General features: G+C 45.9%; 1 protein-coding gene across 3 annotated transcripts in view; it reads right to left on the reverse strand.

Moving 5' to 3' along the window:
- Positions 1-21,617, reverse strand: part of TSPAN18 (tetraspanin 18) — a 124,420-nt gene that overhangs the window by 85,113 nt on the left and 17,690 nt on the right. Inside the window, exon 2 of one of the 3 annotated variants that reach the window (XM_062635970.1) lies at positions 19,257-19,321. The exons of the other annotated variants lie outside the window; for them this stretch is intronic. The gene's annotated coding sequence lies outside the window, so the exon portion shown is untranslated. The remainder of the gene's footprint in view (positions 1-19,256; positions 19,322-21,617) is intronic. 3 annotated transcript variants of the gene reach the window in all.

Below are 21,617 nucleotides of genomic sequence, written 5' to 3' on the forward strand. Positions count from 1 at the left end.
CAGGGACACCTTCCACTAGAGCAGCTTGCTCCAAGCCCCTGTGTCCAACTTGGCCTTGAACACTGCCAGGGATGGGGCAGCCACAACTTCTCTGGGCATCCTGTGCCAGGGTCTCACCACCTCATAGTAAAGAATTTCTTCCTAACGTCTCTTCTCAACCTCCCCTCTGGCAGGTTAAAGCCATTCCCCGTTTTTCCGTCACTCCATGCCCTTGTAAAAAGCCCCTCTCCAGATTCCTTGTAGCACCCTTTAGGTATCACAAACTACACCGGACACTGCTCTAAGGTCTCCCCTGAGCATTCTCTTCTCCAGGCTGAACAACCCAAACTCTCTCTTGACCTGTCTTCATGGGAGAGGTGCTCCAGCACTCTGAGCACCTTTGTAGCCTCCTCTGGATTCATTTAAACAGGTCCACAGCATGGGCATGGAGTCAGCCTAACTCAAAACTTTAAATAAAGCTGATCCCCACCAAAGTGTTGCATTCATCCATACAGCCGGAAGAAGGAATAAAGAGAACAGTCTCCAAAGAAATTAACCCTCCTGACTGTCAATTACAGCATTTGATGACCTTGCCCAACAAGTGGCTAAACACCCCTCTCTTAGCCCCGATTTCCCCCACAAGGTATAACATTTGTTTGGCCCTTGACTTCAATCTTTGCTGACAGTCATTCCGGCTACATAAATTGCACCCATAGGAGGAAGCAATTTTCAGGACTGAGGCTGTTTGGCTCTTTTCAATGTGCAACGTGTTGCTGAACTCTTAAAGAGCAGCTTTGGGCTCCTTTGAAAGAAACTGTAACTGCAGCAGCCTCAAACAGAACAGGAGAGATCTGTGCTCTGCAAGAGCCAGTTTGCAGTACCATGCAGTGCCTCAGTAAGACGGGGTTTTCCTTTCCTGCACTTTGTTCTCACTGATCTGCATTAGTAAATAGTGCTTACCTTAGTGCAGAGGTAGAGTCCAGTGCTTTGTGAGAAAGGGTGGATGTTGTGAGACACTCTACTTCAAGCCTTTCTTTACACAGATTCCTTGAGTTATTTGGGTAAGTCACCTCTCTGGGCTTCTCCCCTTCCCTGCTGCAAGCAAGCTTCCAAATCCCACCAGGTGTTGCATGGCTAAACCCAAAACCAGGGTGGGCAAAGGAGGGTGGGAAAAGATGGAGGCTGTCCAAGCTGAACCTGATGGAAGAGCTCTCACACGTAGGAACATGTGTTACCGGTGGTGTTTTCCATCATTTATTCCTTTGGCTGGTCAGACTTCTTGCAGAATACCCAGAGTCACTGGCAGTAAAGGCATTGGAAGCACAACTACTATACAGTGCAAGCCCTAAGCTTCTTCACTGTAAGGTACATTAGCACAAGCACTGCCTTGCTCCAGCTGATGCCGCTGACTTTCAAACCTTTCTACTGATGCGTTTCCATCACTCGAGTGACAATTAAAAGTGCTCTTCACAGAATACCAGTATTTAGCTATGAAATTTACCTCCTGGCTTATACAATATACCGATGCCTGCTTTGGCCTGGGCAGAAGAGAAACAGGAGAGAATACCAGGGGTAAAAACTGCAGGGAAACAGAAATCCCAAAACCTTTATTATGTACCAGATAAAGAATAGCAACTCCATGCTATCTGCTGGGCTCATGAATTGTGACATCCCCAGAAAAGCTAATGGCAGAGCAAGGCAGAGCAAAGAGATAAGACCACAAAAATGTAGTATTTGATGGGTGAGAGGCTAGAGAGAGAAATGGACAAAGATACCTCCCTTCCCCTGTAAAAAACACCTATACCTAGTGCTGAAACAGAAAGTTTGTTCTCCATCCCACACACTGTGGAAACATCCAAGCTAGCAGAGGAGCAGATGCCACTACTGCATTTTGACTTTGCACCCTAATTGGGAGGGGAAAACAAAAGAGAAACAACCAGAAAACACCTCAACACCCCAAAAGACACAAATCACAGTGGAAGGGCATTGAAGAAGACATTGGCAAGAAAGTCAGAGGAACTCCATTTGTGAAAATTCCTTGAAAGCACCAATCCCTGAAAAACAGGCTGAGATACTGCTGCTTATTCAAAACTAGTGAAGAACATCTTTGATATATTCCTTTCTCAAAGGATTAGAATCATTTACTTCTCATTTCACATGAAGATTTACAGCAGGCTTCAATTCCCTGCAGTACTCCAGAAAGGATGGACATGGAAACTACGCAGACAGGACTGCTGTTGGGCTAACATTTACTTCAATTTTCTGGTGACACGTAAAAGCGTTTGAAAATAATAAAGGTTGTCAAAATATTTTCCATAATAAACTCCTACACACAGCACACTTACAAGACCAGCACAGTTTCCTACCCAGCTGGTGCACTAGCTGCTACCAAGAGATTCTCCTATTACTAAGATGCCATCTCAGCTTTTATGGGAGCTCGCCTTGTCACTACAGGCTGAAGCATTCCCTCTCATTGTCATTATAGAATCATAGAATAGTTAGGGTTGGAAAGGACCTTAAGATCATCTATTTTCAACCCCCCTGCCGTGGGCAGGGACACCTTACGCTAAATCATATCACTCAAGGCCTCGTCCAACCTGGCCTTGAACACTGCCAGGGATGGAGCATTCACAACCTCCCTGGGCAACCCATTCCAGTGCCTCACCAACCTCACAGGAAAGAATTTCCTTCTTGTATCCAACCTAAACTTCCACTCTTTAAGTTTTAACCCGTTACCCCTTGTTCTATCACTACAGTCCCTAATGAAGAGTCCCTCCCCAGCATCCCTATAGGCCCCCTTCAGATACTGGAAGGCTGCTATGAGGTCTCCACGCAGCCTTCTCTTCTCCAGGCTGAACAGCCCCAACTTCCTCAGCCTGTCTTCATACTAGAGATGCTCCAGTCCCCTGATCATCCTCATGGCCTCCTCTGGACTTGTTCCAACAGTTCCATGTCCTTTTTATGTTGAGGACACCAGAACTGCACACAATACTCCAGGTGAGGTCTCACAAGAGCAAAGTAGAGAGGCAGGATCACCTCCTTCGACCTGCTGGTCACGCTCCTTTTGATGCAGTCCAGCATACGGTTGCTTTCTGGGCTGCGAGTGCACACTGAAGCCGGCTCATGTTCATTTTCTCATCAGCCAACACCCCCAAGTCCTTCTCCACAGGGCTGCTCTGAATCTCTTCTCTGCCCAACCTGTAGCTGTGCCTGGGATTGCTCTGACCCAGGTGTAGGACCTTGCACTTGGCATGGTTAAACTTCATGAGGTTGACATCAGCCCACCTCACAAGCGTGTAGAGGTCCCTCTGGATGGCATTCCTTCCCTCCAGGGTATCAACCGAACCACACAGCTCGGTGTCATCGGCAAACTTGCTGAGGGTGCACTCAATCCCACTGTCCATGGCAGCGATGAAGATGTTAAACAAGGCCGGTCCCAACACCGATCCCTGAGGGACGCCACTGGTCTCCAGCTGGACATTGAGCCATTGACCACAACTCTCTTGTGTGTGGCCCTCCAGCCAGTTCTTTATCCACTGAGTGGTCCATAATGTTGTTGACTCTCTCAGTATTCGCACAAGTGGGGACATTTAAACTGAAAAGGGATAGATTTGGATCAGATATTAGGAAGATGTTCTTCCCTGTGAGGGTGGTGAGACACTGGCACAGGGTGCCCAGAGAAGCTGTGGCTGCCCCATCCCTGGCAGTGTCCAAGGCCAGTTTGTATGGGGCTTGGAGCAGACTGGTCTAGTGGAAGGTGCCCCTGCCTGTGTCAGGGGATTGGAACTGGATGAGCTTTAAGGTCCCTTCCAACCCAAACCAGTCTGGGATTCTGTGATTTGGGTAGTGGAGGATTTCTCACGTAAGGATAACTACCTAAGAGAAGGCTGCGTGGAGACCTCATAGCAGCCTTCCAATATCTGAAGGGAGCCTATAGGGATGCTGGGGAGGGACTCTTCATTAGGGACTGTAGTGACAGGACAAGGGGTAATGGGTTCAAACTTAAACAGTGGAAGTTTAGGTTGGATATAAGAAGGAAATTCTTTCCTGTGAGGGTGGTGAGGCACTGGAATGGGTTGCCCAGGGTGGCTGTGAATGCTCCATCCCTGGCAGTGTTCAAGACCAGGTTGGATGAGGACTAGGGTGACATGGTTTAGTGTGAGGTGTTCCTGCCCACGGCAGGGGGGTTGGAACTGGATGATCTTTAGGTCCTTTCCAACCCTAACTATTCTGTGATTCAATGATTCTACTTATCCCAAAGGTATAAACTGCCCCAAAACAATGGCAGGGGAAAGCAGCATAGCTCTGTAACACATAATGCCTCCGGGCAGGCTGGGAAGACAAAAGCAAGTCACAACTCCCCTTCTTTACTCCACATTGCCATGGGTACGTATGCAGGACACAAGGGTATGGTGGATTGCCATTTCTGCTGAGTATCAGTGGCAAGACAGACGAACAAATCTAAGTTGTACTCTCAATTTGAGAATGGCAAATTCATTCCTATCAGCCATGCTACACTTCTCATCCCTGGCTTGGGATACAAGCTCTAGAAACAGAGATCCTGAGGCTCTTTCAGACCTTCATTTAACGCCCTAGTAAAGCTTCTCTCCCCCTCCCTCCCCCTTTCTTTTTAATTGGAGATATAAAGACAGAAACAAACAAAAAAACCCTCCACAACAGGGTGAGGCGTCCGTGCTCTCTGCCATAATAACACTCACTAATTAAAACACAAAGCAGCCAGGGCTGCAGGATTAATGGACATGGTTTCCTCTTTTCAAGTCTCGCCCGCTGACAGATCGCCTCATTCCTTTTCCTTGCTCTTGAACCTCTCAGGGTAAAAAAAAAAAGAGATCCAGTTTGCTTATCTTACAGTGTGGGGTTGCCATGGAAACCGCATCCCCCTGTGAGATGCTCTGTCATAACATTTCAGCACTGTATGGAAGGCTTAAAGACACAGCATCCTCTGCTCCGAGGGCTTCCGAGCCAGCCGGATCCTTCACAGATGAGCAGCTGTCAAGTCAAACCTAGTGAATGTCTGAAGCTGGGAGAGATAGAGAAGTAACAGTGGGAATATCCAGTTGCCCAGTTCCTGGCAAAACTCTGCTTCTTGCACTGGCAATTAATATTGACCAACAAATGTGGTGCAGGACACATTTTGCTGTTTGGAGACCCTGCCTCCTGGCAGCCTGTTGAAAGAAAGAGCGCTGGCACCAAAACATAACCCCATCACTCTACCACGGGGCAGCACAAAGCACCTCTTCAGTCAGGGTTTTATGTCAGGTTAGTCTTTGAGACCTTTTTTCTCAGTCCTTTCATAAGAAAGGAGGGAAAAAGTAGCAAGCACAATAATTGCCCATAATGGGAACAGGCCTCCTATAGCCTGCTCCTTAATTACAGGGATGGCTTCCAGGCTGTAATCACTAGGGGTCCAGATGGAAGTTCTCCAAGCTCTTTGAGGGACAGAATGTGTCAGTTATTAATTAAACATATGAGGCAATTAGCCTCAAAACTTGGTAGTAAATCACTACAGCTGTGTTACTTTCACTCTTTCCTTTGGTGAGTGCAAGTCAAATGCACAGTGTGTTTCCCAGGGGGGTCACAAGGACCGCTGCCAAAAAGCATTCCCAAACAAGACCTTTGTTGTTGGGTGGGAAGAAGTATCTGCAGAGAGCTTGTTTTCAGAAGTCAGCTACTTCCCAGTCACATCCCTCACGAGAGACGGTGGATTCTGTGTATGGTAGCTATTCGCTGCTCAAGCTGTCTGGTGTGCGAAGCAGCTGAATTCTCTCTGCCACCCCAAACAGCAGCCTGAAGTTGTTCTGGTATAGCAGGAGGAGAAAACCATTCCTGTGGTTAAGCGTGGTCCATATTCCAGCATCAGCTGTCGAGTATAATTCATTGTTTTGGAGCTTGTCAAGACTTCTATCTCAGTAGACTCCAGCACGTGTTAGGATCCTGTTAGTGGTTGGTCACACATTTGAAAACAAGATGCTGTGTTGCATTCTTTGTCTATCTCCAAGTTGAGAAATGAGGCCAAAACCGCCATGGCTGTTAAGACCCAGTTAGTGATTTATTCCAGTTCTTGTATTCCCAGACAAAACGTCTCTCAGTCACATCAAGACAGCCTGACGTCAATGCATTGTTCGTTCGCATTTCACTCAGTGGTTCAGTGCCACAGTTGGAGATCCTATCATCTACAAAAACCTCAGTTTGCTTCCCTACCCTTTTCTCACATGTAGCTGACGAATGATGCAATAACTCATTATTGGCAATAGTAAGAACAGGGTGGTGACCTCACCCCTGTTTTACTCCAACATTGCGAGCACTTTGACCCCTTCCTTAGACATTTTAGCATGTTTGGAGAATACACTTTGAGAAAACATAGGAACACTGGAGAAGAACAACACATGCAGCCTGTAATCAAGTGCTGTAAACTCCTGCTGGTACTTGGCACAACACTGCAAGAGGAGTCTAGAAGGCTCCCTTGCAATCAGCAGCCACAGAATGCTCAAGAAGGATCAGATATGTTGGGCTCCAGGCAGTAAGTGATGATTCATTGCATAGCTCTGAGAACAGCAGCCTGAAGGACACTCAAGCTCACAGAAGGCTGTGCAAGTCAGAGGAGAACACACATCTCCTCTTGTCATGGAAGAGAACAGAGCAGATAGTACACCAGGTAGCTATTTACCCTTTGGACAGGTGAATTTAACAAGGCAACAAATGTTTGATGCATAGAATAGTCGTACCCTGTGTGCAAGCAGCTCTCATTTATATTTTCCCCCTCTGGTTAACAGGCCAGATCTGAACAAAAAGTGACCTTCTACATCAGACCATATTGCTATGTCAAGCTTTTCATGATAAAAACTGGATGCAGCTCATCATGTGCACCCCATCCCTGTGACTGTAACACACGTTTGACTGCTATGTAAGCAGATACATTTACTGTGAAAGTTTTGCAGATTTCCTTAAATGAATTCTATCAAATTCAAGCTAAATATTTCTGAAAAGAAAACCTTTCAGACTGTTTGCAGACAGCGAACAGAAAACAAAAATCACCATCTTTGACCAAAAAAGTTTGACCTGACTAAAGTTTAGTTGAATGACGACTAAATGGATTTTCAATGTCACTAAAGCTTTATGCTCAGAAACAGGTAGATAAACCTCAATATATGCAGCTCCACACATCATATCTTTTATGGGACTTCTAATAGGAGAATCTCCCTATTCATTGGGTTGGAACAAAATTCTCACTTCTCTGCAGAGCCTGTGTCATTCTCAGCGTTGACTTGATAGCATTTGCTCAGCATCCCAAAGAAACTAAGGCAAAAATCCCGGGAACTAAGTCACTTGCTATCATGCCCATCCAGAAAGGAGCAGGAGCAAACTTTCAGCAGGCACCAGTTATAAGCTGGGTTTCTAAATGGGGTGTAGAAACTCAGTCACTGTACAGCCCTGCCCAGCATAGTCAGAATGTTATAGCTGGGGTGGTAGTTCCATTTTCCATAGCCATAAAGAATTTAACATTAAACTTAAAAAGAAATTAAAGCAATTTAACCACAGTAGTACATTTAAACCTTGAGGGTCTTTGACATTCATGAAAGCAGGGAAGTTGAGTAACCTTCTGTATACTGAACAAGAGCATCAAAAACAAGCATCAAAATCAACCTAAACATCAAAAGAATAATCTCTAATTAAATATGCTGGGGATTTTGTCAGCCTATTACCAGGGTTTTGATGATCTTTTCTGATTTCCCAGGGCTCAGGCAGGAATAACAACATTAAATATTCTGTGTGTACTTGGAAGAAAAGAAATGAGGGAGAAATGACATAAATAACCTCAAATTACTCCTAAGATCCTACACCTTGTGCTCACAAAAAGGTAGAACTTGAACTTGGACAACTCAGAACATATTGTCACTGCCAAACAATCTCACTGTGGCCAAGGAGCTTCTGTCTTCTGGAGGTGACTGGCAATATGCTACATGCACCACTTTGTGATGCGCAGGCAGCCTGCTTTTGTCCTTCAGAGCTTCTTTCGTGTTTGTTATATAATGGTTCTGGACCTCTCTGCCTAATTGCACCCACTTCATCTGTGAAGAGAGATTTATAATGGAACATAATTTTGCGGGATTAACTTGCATGGTGTTACACGGCCCATGCAGAAGTGGCAGCAAAAAATTTATATAGCTGTTTCTCCTGCCAAAGAATAACAGAGAAGCTTATTACACAGGCAATCAAGCTCCCAAATTAGACCTGATTTTCACCCCACACCACTTCACTGTTGTTAATGATGGGAAGCAGCAGCAAATATGAAGCAAAAAGCCCTCAGGAAACTAGCTGTCAATTTTTGTTATTGAAGGGGGTGACCAAAGTGCTCGTTCAGGTACAGATCTCAAAGGCAGTGGAGCTGAAATCAGAGCTGGAGAAATGATCTCCTGGCCAGGGTCCTTACTGAAAGGTTCTCAGGGCACAACTAGTTCAGCATGTCAAATTCACAGAGCTAGGAGAGCATCAAGCTTCTCCCTTCCTCCTCCCCTACCAAAGATTTCTGTGTTATTGGCCTCCATTACAAACCTCTCCCAGTATTATCTCTTAAAACTATTATATAGCAAGGCTGGTTACCTCTGTTTGCACTACGCATGGCCATTCCTATGGCTGAGTAGGACTCCTTTATAGGGAATACTTAATTATCCCAACAACATCTCCAACTGCTACTAAACAAAGGCATTGCACAGAAGAAGCAAGGGAGAAACCTGTCCTTAGATCAGCTCAAACACAGGAACACCTAAGTCGTATCATGCTCTCCTGGCCACGGCAAGACCAGTCTGACTACCTTGGCCTGAAAGCTCTCTGACATCCCTGCTGTTCACTTGCAAATAGAGCCTAGAAAAGGTTTTTATGGTAGCTGGCAGAAGCAATAATAGGAACTTGAGATATGTTCATACTACACTTGCTTTGCTAGCATTTGGTTTAAAGCTGAACTTTCATAAATATCCAAGGTAGACCCCCCCCTTCATCACGGAACACTCAGATTAGACCAAGACAACCACCTTTAAGGATCAAAACCCTACCTGTTAGTTTTGCTAAGGAGTATCTATAGGGATGCTGGGGATGAGCTCTTCATCAGGGACTGTAGTGACAGGACAAGGGGTAGCGGGTTATAACTTAAAGAGGGGAAGTTTAGATTGGATATAAGGAAGAAGTTCTTTACTGTGAGGGTGGTGAGGCACTGGAATGGGTTGCCCAAGGAAGTTGTGAATGCTCCATCCCTGGTGGTGTTCAAGGCCAGGTTGGACAGAGCCTTGGGTGACATGGTTTAGTGTGAGGTGTCCCTGCCCATGGCAGGGGGGTTGGCACTGGATGATCTTGAGGTCCTTTCCAACCCAAACCATTCTGTGATTCTATGATCTGTGAGTCAACATTCGGTAAACCAGTGGGTCAGTCCACGGTACAGCACGAAGGGACTAGAACATCAATCACAGAATCATAGAATAATGCACCTTGTTGATTTTCATGTGCCTTAGCATGCCTTCCAGGAGAATCTGCTCCAAGGTTTTGCCAGGCACAGAGGTGAGACTGACTGCTCTGTAATTCCCCAGGTCATCCCTTCTCCCCTTCCTGAAAATGGGGGTTATATTTCCCTTTTCCAGTCATCGGGAACTTCACCTGACTGCCATGGTTTCTCAAATATGATGGCCAGCGGCTTCGCAACTTCATTCTCCAGCTCCTTCAGGACCCACAGATGGATCTCATCAGGACCCATGGACTTGTGCACCTTCAGATTTTTAAGATGGTCTCGAACCAGTTCCTCTCCTACAGTGGGCGCAGGGTCTTCATTCTCACAGTCCCTGCGTCTGCCTTCCAAGCCTTGGGTGGTGTGGTCAGAGCCTTTGCCAGTGAAGACCGAGGCAAAGAAGTCATTCAGAACCTCAGCCTTCTCCAGACCCTGTGTAGCCAGTTCTCCCGAGAGCTTCCTGAGGGGCCTACATTCTCCCTAGTCTGTTTTTTATTTGCTATGTACCTGTAGAATCCCTTCCTGTTATCCTTAATATCTGATTGTCCTGTTCCTTTAGGTCTATTGTTAGGTTGTTATTACCACCTTCTCTCCAAATGCAGTCAAATATTTTTACACATATATATTAATAGGAATTTCCAGGGTTTAGGACTTTTATGTTTTATCATCTGCAATACACAAGTAATACTTATATGCCAGAACATATTGTTAAGAATTGAATGATTCTTCACTATGAGTGCGGTGGCACAGGGTGCCCAGAGAAGCTGTGGCTGCCCCATCCCTGGCAGTGTTCAATGCCAGGTTGGACAAGGCTTGGAGCAAGCTGCTCTAGTGGAAGGTGTCCCTGCCCGTGGCAAGGGGGTTGGAACTGGATGAGCTTTAAGGTCCCTTCCAACCCAAACCAGTCTGGGGTTCTATGATTTAAGTTATGGCTTCAAAATAGTTATTATGCACTGAATAAGCAGTACCCTGGGTGACAGACTTGAGTGCAGCATTAAACACGGCAGATGCAGCAATAAGCTATATGAGGTAAAGGAACAGGCACATGGTTGTATTTTCTGCTGCAGGCACTGCATGGGGCTAACACTGGGGAATGGGAGTTGACAGAGGCTAAAGCTCATTAGCCCCCCCAAAACCATGCCAGCCTCCAAAACCATGCTGCTCATCAATCAGCCAACAGCTCCTTAATGTACAAGCTCACCATCAACACCCCAACAATGGGGTGTGACACAGCGAATCAGGATGGCTCCCAAGTGCTACGCCAGCAGAAGCAGCAAAGTAAATCACAACACAGGCTTCAGTGCCATTACAGAAAAAGAACAGCTGGAGACAGGATCCTGGAATACGAATGAATTGCTCACAGAGAAAGTGAACACCAAACTGTAATGCAGACAACAAAGCACATTTTATGTATGCATGGCTGGGGGCCTGATAGCATGAGGGCCCGTTTAAAGGGCCAAAGTCTGCCAAAAATACACTTCAAGAGAAAAAAATGCAAAACATAACCACAACAAAACCCACATGAAGCCACGCATCCAATCATGGAATCCTAGACTGGCTTGTGTTGGAAGGACCTCAAAGCTCATCCACTTCCAACCCCTGCCATAGGCAGGGAAACCTTCCACTAGAGCAGCTTGCTCCAAGCCCCTGTGTCCAACCTGGCCTTGAACACTGCCAGGGATGGGGCAGCCACAGCTTCTCTGGGCACCCTGTGCCAGTGCCTCAGCACCCTCACAGGGAAGAGCTTCTGCCTAAGAGCTCATCTCAGTCTCCCCTCTGGCAGGTTAAAGCCATTCCCCTTGGCCTGTCCCTACAGGCCCTTGTCCCAAGCCCCTCTCCAGGTTTCCTGGAGCCCCTTCAGGCACTGGAGCTGCTCTCAGGTCTCCCCTTCAGGAGCCTTCTCTTCTCCAGGCTGACCCAGCCCAGCTCTCTCAGCCTGGCTCCAGAGCAGAGCAGCTCCAGCACCCCAGCACCACTGCAACTCTGGACACTTCATTCTACCTGCTTAAAGCTCTGTTTACTAATCACTGTGATACAGCTGTATTACTTATAGTTCCAGAAGCACTTTCCTAAACATTCAATGCAGTACAGTCAAGAGTAAAAAAATCAGCCTTTACACCTCTTTATATTACTTTTCCTCCTCTTTCTGCATTTCTGTTTCTCTCCTTGTAAACCGGAGAGCAACATCAGCTAAGTCATTCAGCACATATAAAGTGGTTATGGTCCATTCTAAAAGGGACACTACAGCCATGAAGCTACCACTGCAATTAGTGATTTGAAGCCTAATGGAGCAGGAAGCAGCAAACTATGCAATAAAAGTTGTAGAGAATATCCCCACTAAGCACACCAAGCCACATTAGGCTAGAAGCAGCTGTGGCCATCCCCATTTCAAGGTCCCCAAGATGACTTTTACATGTGCCTGAAAGAGCCCACTTCATTCAACACCTTTTAAGCCTGATTGAATCAGACAGTCTCAGTGGTTCTCACATACGAGGCATGCAAGTTCAGCAGCTATGAGCACTCTCTTCAGTGGTATGCCCTTACCCTTTAAGTTTGCTTTAGATATCACTTGAAAGCTATAGAGCTTCATTAAGGTATTGAGGGATTCAGGTCTGATAGAGCCAGACAACATCTCTACAGCAGAAACACCACTAAGGGCAGGATCATGTTTTGCTTTCCATACCAGGCTGGCTGTTGGAGCTGGGAGAAGGTAACCCAGACCAGAAATCACATAGAATCATAGAATAGTTAGTGTTGGAAAGGACCTTAACATCATCTAGTCCCAACCCCCCTGCCATGGGCAGGGACAGCTCACACTAAACCATCTCACCCAAGGCTCTGTTCAACCTGGCCTTGAACACTGCCAAGGATGGAGCATTCACAACTTCTTTGGGCAACCCATTCCAGTGCCTCACCAACCTCACAGTAAAGAACTTCTTCCTTTTATCCAGTCTAAACTTCCCCTGTTTAAGTTTTGACCCGTTACCCCTTGTCCTATCACTACAGTCCCTAATGAAGAGTCCCTCCCCAGCATCCCTACAGGCCCCCTTCAGATACTGGAAGGCTGCTATGAGGTCTCCATCAGCTTCTCTTCTCCAGGCTGAACAGCCCCAACTTCCTCAGCCTGTCTTCATACAGGAGGTGCTCCAGTCCTCTGATCATCCTCATGGCCTCCTCTGGACTTGTTCCAACAGTTCCATGTCCTTTTTATGTTGAGGACACCAGAACTGCACGCAGTACTCCAAGTGAGGTCTACTAAAGCAGCTACTAGCAACTGTGATTTTAGCACAGACCTCCTTATATTGGAGTAAAGACTGGACTTGGTGATCTTAAAGATCTTTTCCAACCTAGCTGATTCTATGATTCTATTCTATCCATACAACCCTGCTTTAGCAACTCCCATAGCAGTCCATGGTACCTCTGTGTCTTTCTCACCCACATCACAGGAGGAGCACACAGCATTTCAGTATCTCTCTGGAGTGCTGCATTACTATGGTTTGCTCACCGCTAGAAACAAACCAAACAGTACATACACTTCCTCAGGTAAACACATCAACAGAAAAGCTCTAGTCTCAACTTGAAGGATAGATGAAAAAACAGTATCTTTGAGTGTCCTTTATACCCACCAGCAAAATGCACGCACCCCCGTAATCTGCTTTGAAATAAGGGAAAAGGCACTAATTGTTCAGAATTATTTGCTGGCTGGAACCCCAGCATCTAAGAAGATTCATCCTCTGCAGACATGAACTTGCTCTATCCCAGGGCTTGGGAAAGCACCAGTTCCACCAGTGCATAGCACTATCTTTTGAAAGCCTCACCACAGCATGCGCTACATGAACTTGCCTGCCTGAACTTAGACTTCAAACCAGAACCAATATATGACTGTGAAATGCGCAGGACAAGCCTGAGCAAGTTATTCCCAGTCGATTTTCCCTGTGAACATCTAACAAAACTGAAGTTTACGTTAAATATACACCGAGGATTATTCTCTTTCTTTTGGGAGCAATCAGCATCCAGGTTCCTCTGCCCCAGGAGGTACTGGCACAGTCCACTCTGATTAGACTTAGGAAAGGGAGCAAACAGACAATTGCTCTGATAACAATCTTATCTGAGGACAGAAATGAGATTAGCCGTCTAGCTGCAGTGATTCTTTCCCAGATACAGTGTTAAAAGGACTGACTAACCCAGCATGGGACAGAGAAGGGATTTCCCTAAGGAGCATGTTGTCAAGTACAGTGAGGTGCAATTCTTCCCTTCCTGGTCCCTTTCAAGCAGGGAGAATGTTCTGTTAGAACACCACAGGCTCAGGGCTAGACATCTTCCTGACAAAACTGCAGCCAGGCAACTTCTTCCTTCTGGTTTTCATAGAATAGTTTGGGTTGGAAGGGACCTTAAAGCTCATCCAGTTCCAACGCCCTGCCACGGGCAGGGACACCTTCCACTAGAGCAGGTTGAGGAGTTTTCTGCTGTTTCAGAGAATCTTACAAGCAAAAAACAATGGTTACGATTGGCTGGGACCCTTGCCTGTGGATAGGGAACAACTCCATCCTGCTGTTCTTCCTCCTACTTCATGTTTGCAGTCTACGATAGCAGAGCACACATTAGGTTCCCATGAACCTTATGAACAATGCTGTTGGAAAGTCCTCAAACACTTTGGATTTTACTTCTCTAACTTGATCCCAGTCTTTCTAGTTGTTGCCTTTACAATAGCCCAACTAACCCCTTTCCCCTGCGTGTTTACAGCCTTCACCTCTTGGAACAATGTCCAGTAACAGATAGGGCACCATGAAGGAGTAATAACAGAACTTCACTGAGATAAGGATCCCAGGTAAATCAGCATTTAAATCTCAGAATAAATAATGCAGTAAGAGGACAGAAGCCAAACTGCTCAGGAGGTTGTTTATGCCAAACCTGTACAAACAGGTTTTGACAGAGACCTACAAACCCCAGATTCACCAGGAATGCCATGCCCAAAAAGAACAACAATCTCAACAGCCTGGGTAAACCCAGCTGATGGCAACTGGAAAACTGATAGAGGAAAAGTTGCTAGAAAGAGGCAAAGAGGTAAACTTTCCTCCTGCACTATTTGACAGCATCGTGCTTCAATATTTGCACTTTTCTTTACACATCTATTTAGACTAAGAAGAATATCCTTATAAAAATACATAAGCAAGCCGCGCAAGAAGAGGGCCAGCTGCTATACCTCTTCCTCGCTGATCTGAATCCACCACGTTTATTTAGTTATAATCCTTCATATAAGAAGTTTATTTATACAGACAGGGATTTCTGGAATTCTGCAGGATTAGTCAATCTACAGCATTCTCAGTGCGTGAATTTTAGCATCAGAATGACACTGCCTGGATATTTAATGCCTCGAGTAAATATTTGGGCTGATGAAGGTTAAACAGATTAGTCAAGATGAAGCCAGGGTTCTCTGCTTATTTACTCAGAAGCTTAAATATTGCTCTTCTTCATTTAAGAAGCCTTGTTTAAAAGAAAAACCCACAAAAGCAATAAACGAAACACGCTTACCCAACTTCAAGTGAGGCAGCACCAAGATTTCTATCATCTTCAGCCTGAGCCTGCATGTGACAAAGCCACACTCTGAATCACAAATCTCACACTCCTTGGGAAACGTGCAGAGGGAAACAACAGCTTCAGCACAAGCTTGCTGCTCTGAGTTTCAGCTGCACCAGGGAAATGGGATAAACAACTCCCCCACTTCCCAGTTCTATTCAAAAGCAAGAGGGAAATAATTGGTGTGAAAACCATTTGCAGTTCAGTTACACTTTGGAGATGTGAAGAGGCAGTTATGCACAACGCCTGTCTGAGACCTGATCCTGTCCCCCAGTCCTACACTGGGGAGGATTTCCAAACGTCCTCAGCAATGCCACACATCAGCTGTCATCAAAATCTGCTATAAATTCCCACCTAGTATAGGCAGAGTGGTGTTAAACTAGGTCCAATCCCTTAAACCCACCTGCTTGCAGTGCCATATGAAGTGCCTGATCCAAAGCCTGTTGGCAATGAAGGGGCTTTGGATCAGTCAGTGAAGGAATAGTTAGAAGCTGGAAAACAAAACTGTTTGATTTCACTGTTTGGTACAAATTGAAAGCAAAAGGACAAGCTATTTAATAAGAAAAAAAGACGATGTGTCAGCAGGTACAAAGCTAACACGAGCTAAGAGTTCGAGGAAGAGCAGGCAGGCATTTGGAGTTCACGTTTCAGCCCATTTGCTCAAGTTCCAACTTCCAAATCAATTCTTATTTAAAGGCCCAGACATCAAAAGCTTTTCGATTAAGGCAGGAGGAAAATGAAACTTGTGTTTCAACTAAATGCCTCTGCAGAAAACTGCTCCCACTTGCTGGCTCTCTACCCTTCCCTGCTGCGCGCCATCCATCCCCATGGAGGTTGTGTCTTGTTTACCACACTCTCAAGGATATTCGTGTACAAACTTCAGGAGCTTTGGAAGAGGAAAAAGCGCCTTCCCTCGGAGCCACGTTTGCTCTGAACAGATGTAACATTCCTAAGAAGCTCTCAGCTGACTGCCTTTGAAGTCTGGGGGAAAAAAGGCGGCTCAACCTTGGAAGCTGTATTTGTTCCCTTAAAAGAAGTCTCCAGGGACTCTTGAGAGAAATAAAGAGCAAATTCTCCAGATCCTTATCTCATGCTATTTTTGAGAGGCTTTTGTTTTGCTCCACTGCTCTCGTCATGTTTTGGATTACAGGACTTCCACACATGCAAGTGGACTGCTCACCATGCCAAATCTGTGCACCGAATTTGCGCACCACTGTGCTAGGCCAGGACACCTCCACTTCAGTCCCACTTCTGCTTTCCCTTTGTAGGTGTGACAAGAAAGATTTTAACAGCAGGCAGCTTGCGGAGAGAAGTTTGTGATTGTAGAGCATTGACCCAAAGAGAATTCCCATGCACAAGCATTCCCAAAGCAAGTCCATCCTCATGATGTGCTGGGGTCTATGCAGCGCTTACACAGCACGTGGACTTGCCCACCAACACACCTTAGAGTCATGCTGGGCAACATGGTCTAGTGGGAGGCATCCCTGCCCATCACAAGGGGATTGGAACTGGGTGATCTTAAGGTCCTTCCCAACCCAAGCCATTCTGTGATTCTATGATTCAGCAGGCACAGCTTACATGTACCCCAGAATTGTCAGTGTTGACTAAGTTACCTTTAACATGGCAGGAAGGGGCTGCTTTTTCTGCTCTGCTTCCCTCTACTGTCACCATGTCCTTGGTGTTTCTCTCCTTGGTTAGTCATAGAATCATAGAATAGTTAGGGTTGGAAAGGACCTTCAGATCATCAAGTTCCAACCCCCCTGCCATGGGCAGGGACACCTCACACTAAACCATGTCACCCAAGGCCTCGTCCAACCTGGTCTTGAACACTGCCAGGGATGGAGCATTCACAACCTCCCTGGGCAACCCATTCCAGTGCCTCACCACCCTCACAGGAAAGAACTTCTTCCTCATATCCAATCTAAACTTCCCCTGTTTAAGTTTTAACCCCTTACCCCTTGTCCTATCACTACAGTCCCTAATGAAGAGTCCTTCCCCAGCATCCCTATAGCCCCCCTTCAGATACTGGAAGGCTGCTCTGAGGTCTCCACGCAGCCTTCTCTTCTCCAGGCTGAACAGCCCCAAGTTTCTCAGCCTGTCTTCATAGCCCTATTAACCTTCTCCGTATCCCACCCACCCATATTTGCACATTATTAAGCATCCACAGCCTTTTGTTCAAGGACCTTAAATGTTCAAGGACCTTAAACAGAAGCATAACTACCACGTTTCCTGGCAAGAGATGCCTGATACCCAGCAATCACTTAGGGCAGCTCCATTAGACTCATTCCTCCTAAGCACAAAACCAGGGCACACCAGCCAGACAGGCGAATTCAAGGACACGTCCTTTCCCGAATTCCACAGAGCAAGATAAGCCCATGAGCCTTGCACTCACTTTATCTTAACTAAGAGGCTTCCCCCCTTCTCCCACTCACTTAAAACCTAATTATTTACCACCGAGGCACGGAATAGGTTAAAGTTTCCTCTGCCTTGTCTCAGCTCCCCTTGCAGATTAAGGGAAAACAATGAAGTCTCCACACTTTGTGATATTGCTAATGCTTCCTGTGGGGATAGCGGCGCTGGCTGCAAAGAGGATTATGATTACAGTTTAAAAGGAGCGCACACTGCACTGCCGCAAGAGGCACGGGCTTATCAGGAAAGAAACCGAGCTGCCCCCAAACTATGCACGTGGGACTCCTGCCTTGCCTTCGGTTCTGGCTGAGGGCTCTGCCTCGGCTCACACACCCGCTTATCAGCAGTGATAAAGCAGCAGCTGAGCTTGCAAGGGGTATAAATGAGTAACGCTGCGCAAGCAGACTGCATGGGTTTACCATCAGAACAGACAGCGGTGTTTACAGATCATCCCAGCACATTCAACAGGACAGGGAGCTGGGCAGGACACAGCGGAGCACAGGGCTGTGCATTTCTGGATGCAGTGGGGAAATCTCGACAGAAAAAGTGTTGGTGGAGCTGTGCTGGCTATGGTGGTGTTGCCTGGAGTTCCATAGGGAACACAGGAAATGCTTTGAAGAGCACAGCATCATCTGTTAGGTCTGCTCTGAGCAGAGCTAGCTTGCAGCTACAGCTTCAAATCATAGAATCATAGGATGGTTTGGGTTGGAAAGGACCTTAAAGCTCATCCAGTTCCAATCCCCTGGCACGGGCAAGGACACCTTCCACTAGAGCAGCTTGCTCCAAGCCCCTGTGTCCAACCTGGCCTTGAACAGTGCCAGGGATGGGGCAGCGACAGCTTCCTTGGTGCATGTGAAGGACCTCTGTCAGCCTCATTGCTGTGCACAGAGTTGACTCAGTTGAAGAAAGAATAATAAATCACCACTAAGCATTCATAAGACACATTGTCCATCACTCTGGGATCTCTAAGGTACCTGAGGAGGACAGCAGTTTACTCACACCCATACATCTCTACCAGCTATTACCAGAGACAGAGAACAATATTTTTCTTATAACACCAAGGTTTTGGCCAAGCCAGCCATCAAAAATTCCTTGACTTCAAGGAGTGCTTAACCTAAGTGTAAGGATACAAGTAGTGGCTAATGCCTAGGTCAACATGCCACTTCTTTCACACCTAATAGTCATACAGTTCAAACCAGACAGGATGAGAACTTGAGTCCTCTTGAAGTATGGGGTAGACATGTTCTGCTGATGTCTGAGAGGGTTTTGTTGGTTTGTTTCTTGGTTGGTTTGGTTGTTGTTTGTTTCTAAAACACTATCATTGTGCTTTTTCTTCTCCAGGTTACTTCTACAACTAACAGAAGTTATACAGATATTCCCCTCATCCCTAATTCTGTTCAGAGGGGTTCAGTAGCTCCCTGTCTGCTTCCTAGAGGCTACAGCTGGTGAGCAATAGCACTAATGCACGTTCTCCTGCATTTTCACAGGCTTAGACAAAACTGAGCTTCACAACTGTCTCATCATAAAGTGTTGTTCGAAGCAGTCTTTGTCACCTCCCACCACACACCAGACCAAACCCTACAACGAGTCCCAGTGCTGAGCATAGCAACAGTTTTAAGATGCTTACAAGGCACTTCCATGAATTGCTGCATGCCTTCAACCAAGCTGTTTGGCTCCTGCAGAGGTCTGAGGTCTCCAGGAGTCAGGGAAAGGTGGATGCTTTTCACTAACCAAACCAAACCTTGTGCTAATACAGTTCATGCACCTCTCTACCAACCTTTGCTGCTGGGTGCCAGACTCCTCTGGGTTCCCTCTCTATCCAGTTTTCCTCACCATTAATCTCTGTGGAAGAGAAGAAGAAACGGAGCTGAAAGACCAAAGATTTGCCTGGCTTATGGCTTTTAAAACACAACACAAAGTAAACCAAAAACATTTCCATTAACCTGCCTTCAGCAAACCTGTGCTTTAAGGGACTTTCAAGCCCCTGTAGAGATCTGAATTCCAATTGACCTAATGTTTCTTACACTCTCTTATTCTCTGAGAACAATGGGGGCAGAGACATTTGCAATAATCAACTAAGTCACCATCTTTCAAACCTGAATCAAGTCATCATGTAGGGCCTGAGCCTTGGGAAGGCAAAACTTCAGTGTGCTTCTCAATGGCACATCCTGAGAGCCAGGTGACTTCAGGTATGCAAAGAAACTTCATACCTGAGAAAAAATGTCCTGCTTGAAGTTAAGTGTTTTAAAGATTATCTAAGGAGATTAACAGGATTATTTGATAACAGGGTCTGCATAAGGCAACAGTGAGAGGAAAGGCAACTTTAGTGAGGAGGACTAATACAGCAGCAGCAGAAATAACAATCCAAAGAGATCTATCAAGGTGAGGGTTGAATAAGTAGGCTTTTAAAAACCCAAATTGATGGAGTGCATTCAGGTCTAGATAAAGGCACTTCTTCATCACCTCTGCAGACAAGTCATTTTCTTTTTGACAATGTGGATATTGAATTGTATCAACAGCATCAGGACAAGCTTTCCACTCAAATCTAGTTGATAAGCCTCTGCTCCTTCCAGCCTCGGTGGCTCAGAGGGAGACTTTGACTGACAGGGGCATACATTGTCATACTATAGAGACCTTTGATACCTTCTGCAGAAGATGGGCTGTTGGTTTAAAACAAAGGAAAAGCAGACACAGTAAGCACACATCACTTTGCCAGGCACCACTAGCAGTGATGCAGATGGAAAAGCATTTTTGCAATTGCCAGCTCTCAAAGTTTGGGCAGAACCTATCAAAACTGCTATCCAAGAGAAGGCTGGAAGCAAGGAATGAAAAGCAAAAGCCCTGTTCGAGAATGCAAGACTAAGCCTGCATGAATTCTACCTTCATCAAGGTTTAATTGAAGATACAAGTTATTTAGATAGCTGAATGACTTTCAGTAGAGACCAGGCACAGAGAAAATTGCATTGCAGCCGCAGTAAACAGGAGAAGCAAGATCAGTTCACCTTAAAACACGTTGCCTTGCAACATGGGCTTTAATATCAGCTGCAGTGATTCATTTTATAACCCGCACAGACTCACCAACGCATTTCTCACCAGTCATCCCTACCACAGCAACAATCAAACCAGGCTGGACTGCACCGACCACATCACACCAAGGAGCTGCACACTTCTGTGGCCTCTTGAGCCTTCTTACCTGAAGGACATTTAGCATTCTAAACACTTCAAAGCGGAGAGTGCTTGCTGCCCTTCATGGACACGTCTCACTCTGCCTGTGCAGAGACTTTGGTATATCAGCTTGTGGAATGCAATTTATACATTTCTCAAAACCAATCAGAATCCCTAAGCTCCTACAGAAGGAAATGAAAAAATATTAATGTCAAATGCCCATCAGAGCTAGAAGCCTGGGTGACTGTCATACGCTGAAGAAATTAAAAGGCTGCATTTGAGATAGGGATTGGGAGAGCATATACTACCCTGAAAGGCTCTGATTAAAGTGTTCTTAGTATCAAAATTCAATTTCTTTCAGGTTTTGCAAACAACAACGGCCTTGAGCTGAATGCTGCCAGCCTGCCTGCAGCCTTTGAGGAGATTAGGTTATTACCAGCCAGCTACAAGAACCTTAAATCCAGTATTAATTCTAATTCCCATTTAACCACATGCTCATTGTGCAGTGAAAGCTGGCTGTACATGAACTTGCACATGTATTCTTCCATGTGCAATGGTCTGTGTCACAAACAACAGATGCTAAACCTCATGTATGTTTGAGAAACACATTCTGACCTTGGTTTCCAGAAAATCCCAGTAAAGGAGAAAGACTGGAGCAGGGGAAAAAGGGGGCCAAGCTGGAATGATTGCTGGGAGATGATGGGATTGGGACAGTTTCCAGCCTAAAAGCTTTTAGCAGCCAATAACAGGAGATTTCAGCCCTTGCGTGGAAGAAAACAGGATGTGTAGCCAAATCACAAGAACATAGAAGCATCTGCGACCCTGACCCCATAATGCTGCAGTGGTGCTGCCAGTATTCCATCACCAACACCAAACCACTCCGATGATAACCACTGAGACTGCCAAAAGTTCTGCCCATCACCATGGGCATGTTCACTCTGTCAAGACAAGCTTTGGGGGGCAAAAGAGTCAA

Source organism: Pezoporus occidentalis, unplaced genomic scaffold (assembly GCF_034315485.1).
Source record: "Pezoporus occidentalis ecotype Australia unplaced genomic scaffold, CSIRO_AGI_Poc_V1 ctg46, whole genome shotgun sequence".
NCBI classification, from domain to species: Eukaryota; Metazoa; Chordata; class Aves; order Psittaciformes; family Psittacidae; genus Pezoporus; species Pezoporus occidentalis.